The sequence below is a fragment of the Eptesicus fuscus genome, chromosome 18, assembly GCF_027574615.1.
Source record: "Eptesicus fuscus isolate TK198812 chromosome 18, DD_ASM_mEF_20220401, whole genome shotgun sequence".
Classification (NCBI taxonomy): domain Eukaryota; kingdom Metazoa; phylum Chordata; class Mammalia; order Chiroptera; family Vespertilionidae; genus Eptesicus; species Eptesicus fuscus.
Window position 1 is genome coordinate 45777662 of NC_072490.1, and position 6400 is coordinate 45784061.

A 6400-nucleotide genomic window follows, 5' to 3' on the forward strand; every position below is an offset into this window, starting at 1 on the left:
TTAGTTCTCAACAACAACAAGCCCTTCCGCTGGACAGCAGCCTGCCGCGTGCTCTCCCCAGAGGTTCCTTCAGTCCACACATCTTTTTCTGAGCACCCATTGCCTCCCAGGTGTAAGTCCTAGCAAGCTAACTAAAAACCTCTGCCCTCAGAGAACTTGCATTCTAGCGGGGGAGAGAGATAACAAGCCTGCATATCTTATGAAGTATGTCAGGTCTGATAAGTGATCTGGAGGAAAATTTGGCATGAAACAGCAGACAGGGACACCAGTGGCAGGTTGCTATTTATAGAAGGTGGCCAAAGAAGGCCCTTTGAGAAGGTGACATTTGAGCAGAAGTCTGAAGGAAATGAGGGAGCTGAGGGAAGGACACATCTGGCAGAGGGAACAGCATGTGCAAGGGCCCTGAGGCAGGAGCATGCTTGTCATGTTTGAGGGCAAGCCTGGAGGCCAGTGCGGAGTGAGTAAGGAAGAGAGTGGTAGGAATAGAGGTCAGAGAGGCTGCATCAGGCCCTATAGGCCATTGTAAGGATTTGGACTGTTCCCCTGAGTGAGACGAGGACTCTGGAGGGTTGAGAGAGAGGAGTGATGTAGTGGGACCCTCAGCAGATCTCAGTACTTGTGTGTTGTAGATAAAATGAAAGCTGCACAGCTCCTCCGACTCTGCCAACCAGCTCCCCCAACTCTGAGGGCCACTCCCCACGTGGAACGTCACTCAGTCCGCTGCCTGGCATGATGCTCCCCCCTGGCATGATGCTCCACCCTGTTTCTCGGGACGGGACTGACGTGCAGGTGACTCACCCAGATGCTTCCAGGCTAGACCACACGCCCAGCCTAACTGTAAACCTCTCACTAGCTCATGGTCGCCCTGCACTGAGGTCTTGCCATAAGCCAGAGCCCCTACCCCGGGAGCTCATTCAGCCCTCACAGCCACCCTGCCTGGCAGCCACCATCCTTCTCCCTCTGCCGCTGGTACCATGAGCCATTAACGTGCACAAGGTACTGAGGCGAGCAGGCGCAGAAGCCAGGGCCCCAGCCGGTCTGTCAGACGCCCAGGACGGGGACCATAGCCACCCAGACAGCAAGAGAGAAGGCTGAAGGAGTCATGCTCCTTGGCCCCCCCAACCCCCCCAGCTCTCACTCTGTTGAGAAAATGTCGGAGGAAGCATTTTGCAAGTCTGTGTAATGTCGGAGGAAGCATTTTGCAAGTCTGTGTAAAGCACCGCACCAAAGCGAGAGCAGTTAGGAAGATGGTTGAGTCTGAAATCCCAGGCTTGGGTTTGGCTCCTGAGTTTCCAGATAGCTGCCTCCTCCACCCCAAACACCTGAACTCCCCCAAATCTCAGCGTATTCCCCAGCTTCCCCTTTGCTTTGCTTGAAACAAAGCAGGTCTTTTATAAAGCAGGGTGGGGGTGGGGTGGGGGGGTGGCCTTGCTTTGGGGAACATGCTTTCACCTCCTTCTAGTTCATTGTTTTTATACAAAATTCCAGGCGCACAGGGCAGGCAAACAGAAGTCTCATTCATAGTCCCTGACCCCCTCCCCGCCCCTGCCCCCCACCTCCCGCTGGTGAGTTTCCCGCCTCCTTCCCCTCGCCTCTCATTTCAGTCTCCTGTGGAAGTTGTGACCCACAGAAGGCTGGGGAGGTAGACTCAGCAAAGCAGACTTTGTGCAGTGCTTTAGGCGGGGGGGGGGGGGGGGGGGGGGGGGGCGTCCCCGGAGGCCGTGGTGTGGTGGGAAGAGCCTGGATTCGCTTGCCCAGAGACTAGACCGGTTTCCAGGCTGGTTCTGCGGATCACTAGTCCAATGACCTTGGACAAGTCACTTTCCCTTTCAGCCGCCACCTGCTCATCAGAGCCAACCTGTGCTTATTGTGAAATCCTGTGCCTCCTCCTCCCCTGTTTGGCTAAGTTGGCACCGAGCTGAGCGTGAGGGCTCCTTGGTGATCAGGTCACGGGGAAAAAGGCCTGTCTTTGCATAGGTCACACGTTTCTGCTTTCCCACTGTTTTCCCTCTTTGGGCCCCACACCTCCCTGAGTTTTGTCACTTGCAAGTGGTAAAACTACAGACCGTACTGCACACACCTTTTTTTTAAGGCTGAAGTCATCGGCTCCCTCAGCGCCACACCTGGTGGGCACAGGGCACGGCTATGCAGGCAGAGCCGGGCAGCGGGGCAGCGCCAGCCACATGGGGTGGGGGTGCCGGTGGGGAAGGTGTCTGATCACGACGTCCAAACTTGTAACGTGTTGCCGTCTTTAGAGGAGCGTTCCCTGGGCTCTGGGGCACTGGAGGAGGTGTGGATGGCTGGTCTCGGAGATTTTCTGGGTAATTAAAGGGAATGAAAACAACTGCACTTCACACAGCGCGGGCTGTCTTCGGGGTGCTGGTGTCCTGGAATTCGGAACCTTTACTTTGTATACTTCTGTGTGTCTGGACTTTATACAATGAGTGTGTATCCATTTTAGACCACATTTCATAAGTCTAAGATGCCATCGATGGAAAGAGACCATCGTTTTATACACTCCCATGGAGGCAAACTGCTCCCCATTAAACTACATGTCACAGATTAGCAAGGCCCGTCTTCCCAACTGAGATGTTTTTGAGATGTTAAAATATGAAAAAAATGTGCATCTTAGAATTAGTGGCATGCACATGAAAAGGTATTTTCCATTTTTGGAAAAAAATTTGCTTTTATCTCCCACCCTCCTGTTCAGAGTGATTTCCTAAAAAAAAAAAAAAAAAAAAGCCAAGGGAGTCTTTGAGGATGACTTCATGTTACTATTTTTAGCATTTAGGTGGCAGGTGATTCCAGGCCCTGAGCTAGGTGTGTTCTTGTGTCTGAGTCCATCAAGGCCTCCTGGGAACTCGGGGGAAAGGTGGTCCTTTTCCAAATAAGGGACCTGCTGGCCAGATTCTTGTTCCTGCTCACACGGTGAGTAAATGAGGGAGATGAGACTCAAACCTGCCCGCCGCCCCACCACATCCCATCACCGGCCTGAGCTTGGAAGGGGCCCTGAGAGGGGGCACCAGTTAGCTCCTGAAGCCCCAGCATCAAGGAGAAAGCACCCCGCTCCCAGGCCCTCCTGTGCACCCCCTTGTGTCTGGTTCCGGGGAGCTGACTTCCTCCTTGCAAACTCTTCTCTGCTAACCAGAGTGAGTCAAACTCAAAATGACCTCACTGTCCTCAGTGTTGGGCCGTCTCCTGCTGTCACTGAGCCCCGGCCCCAGCACCTCCGGCACGGGCGGCACGGGCTCGGTGTCTTCCCCGCCCTACTCCTCAGACGTGGCGAGGTTGAAGTGATCCTCCCCGGGCCCTCCACCTCTCAGCCTCCGGTCGCCAGGCTGACCTGCCATCCGTCTGCTGAGAGCGGACCCACCACGGCGGAGAGGGCTGTTTTACTCCCGCCACCGTCTCAGTGGACTGCCAGCCATGGGCGCTGGGGGCTTGGCCTGATTGTCCCAGTGCCTGGGACAGAGGCCCGGACAGTGGGGACCCTGCCTATCAGACAGGGGGCGGAGTGAGCTGAAGTAACAGCTCGGGGCCCAGGCTATGGCAAAGTATAATTTTCAAAAGGATACTCATACCAGTATGTAGTGACCACATGTCAAAGTTTGTGTAACTCATCAATGAGGGAACCAGCAAAATGACAAGGCTGGAGGAAGAGGTTTGAGGGGGGAACGTTTGCCTGGGCTGCCACAACAGATGACCCCCAACCGGGTAACTCTTCAGCAGCAGAAATGTATTCTCTCACGTGTCCTAAAACCACACGTTCAGAATCGAGGTGTAGGGAGGGTTGGTTCCTCGCGGAGGCTCCGAGGGAGACCCTGCCCGCCCCTCTCCCAGCTGCTGGGCGTCGCTGGCAATCCTTGACGTTCCCTGGCTTGTAGACACTGCACTCCAGCCTCCGCCTCTGTAATCACGTGGCCTTGCTCCTCGAGTGTGTATCTGTAGTTTCCCAATCGTCCTCTCCTTATAAGGACAGCAGTCTTTGGATTCAGAGCCATCCTAATCCAGTATGACCTCATTTTAACTTGATTACATTAGCAAGGGCCTCCTTTCCAAATAAGGTCACAGTCACAGGTGGGGGGGGTGTTAGGACTTGAACATCTTTTGGGTGACACAGTTCAACTTGTAACAATTACCAAATTCATTTCTCATGACTCAGCATCGCAGACCCCGGCTCCACAGGGCCGCAGTGCCCGGGGTGTCAACGCTGATGGCTCTCTGGTGTCTTAGGGTTGCGCGTTGGCCTATTGACAAGGCTCAGGGGAAGGCAGGGCATCTCCATGGCAGAAGTCAGCACTGCACGGGGCACAAAGGGAGCCAACTTCCAGGGCTCAGCTCCCAGCTGCACGCCCCGCTGTCTGTGACTCCTCGCTTTTCTTCAACTCCCTGGGCCTCAGTTTCCCCATCTGTGAAATACGGGCGGCAGTGGCACACACTCCACAGGAGAGCACGCAGAACGGCACGTACGAAGCCCTGAATACATGTGCACTGTTACTGGCCTAGGCACGCCCACTCACAGGTTCACAGCTTTGCTCCTTTTGGGTGAGAAAGGCTGTCCTACTGGAAGTACCGGAAAGTTCCCCCTCCCTCCTGGGCCTGGTCCTGGCAGGAAAAAGAAGTACAGTCTGCTTCAGGCTCCAGAAAACACAGCGAGCTCCTGATTAGGATGGAGGAGGCCCAGGCGATTTGTAGGCCGAGGCCCCCAGCCCCAGCCTTGCCTCCAAACCTGCCCTGCTCTTGTGAAGGAATGAGCTCTCTCTCGGCTGCTCGCGCTGCGTCCAGCGTGGAAGGTGGTTTCCCGTCATTCGCTCTCTGTGCAGCTGGCAGTTTCCTTTCGGACACTCATAACCCGTGGAGAGCTACCAGGGCCAGAGGCAGACGCTGGGACCAGAGCCTTTCCAGCTAGAACTAGGACCGGCTGGCCCGAGAGGACCGCCTCCCGGGGCCCAGCAGGGTGGGGTAGAGGCCTAGGCAGACGCCAGGCCCAGCCTTCGCCATCCAAGCTGGCAGGGCAAGGCCTGTCCGCACCTCGTGAGCTCCTCACGCACTGGACCCGGGGAAGCCAGGACCTCCTGCATCCAGACCTGTCGTCCTCGGTGGGCGGCCGGCGTGGCCAGGCCAGGCCCTGAGTAGTACCAGCGCTGCTGCCATGGTCATTGGCGTCTGGGATGAAGGCTTGGGTTGAAAAGACTGAGCCACACCCCACGCCTCTCTGACCCTAAGTTTGTTCATCTGGGGGTTGAAGCAGGAGGGGCCGGGCCCGCACTCTAGGCCCTTCTCGGAGACATCCTTTTTGCCCTCAGTCGCCTTCCCCTTTCCAGGCCTGAGGACAGCAGCGTTCTTCTTGGGTTTTTTGACTTTTTTTTTTTTTTTAAGAAGGTGGAGATTTCTAGAAAAGACAAAATTACAGAGACAGAAAGCAGACCTGTGGTTGCCTGGGGCTGGCGTGGGGTTGACTGCAGATGGGCAAACAGCGTGATGGAAGCGTTTGAAGACGGTTTGTGTTGGTGGTTGAGCTGCTGTGGAAATTCACTCATTGAACAGTATGCCTGCTGTGGGTGAGTTGTATGGCATGTAAATGCCTCTTTGAGAAAGCTGCTTAAAGGCGTACATCTAAAAGGGAACCCTCTTAAAACCACAATTGGGGAGGGAATACCATCTTCTAGGAACTTGATAGAAAGTGTTCAGTCAATGGTCGTGAACTTGAAGAGTGGAGGGGGCGCTGAATTGGAAGCCTTTATGCGACCCGGGGCGGGTCCAAACTGTCTGGGTCTGTTTCCCCCTCCGTGACACCCCGAGGTGATGCCCTCGGAGGGGTGAGAGGTGCTGGCCCTGCCCAGCCCTCTGTGCTGCAGACCCTCGGGCTGTCCCAGGCGAGGCTGTGCCTTTGCCTTTGCCACAGAGCACCTCTGCCTTCCTGCCTTTGTGCGGAGCATTTCCTCCCGCCAGCCCCTGGAGCAAACACACAGCCGGGAACAATTGGAAAATCCGGATTGGCCTGGCCTCGTTTCCCCGACCCCTGGCTCCTTCCCTGGACCAGGACCAGAGAAGCATCCAGGAGACTGCCCCGGAGAAAACCCCTCAGACCGAGGGGCCCAAGCACCTCCTGGGCACTGGTTCACGTGGCCGGCTAGGCTTTCCTCTCCCCTCGCAGCCCCGACGGGTGGCCTCAGCCCGGTTTACAGAGAAGATCAGAGATAAAGAGGCGCTTGTCCAAGGCCACAGAGCTGATCAGTGTCTGGGCCAGGCTCCGTGCTCAGGGAGAAGCTGGGTGAATTGGTTGTTGGCTTGTTTGGGAATCATTTGCCTTCCTCTCCTTCTGCCTCTCTCGTTGTCAGATGCCAAAATGCCACCTCCTCCAGGAAGCCTTCCCTCAAACCTCCTCCCATTCACCCAG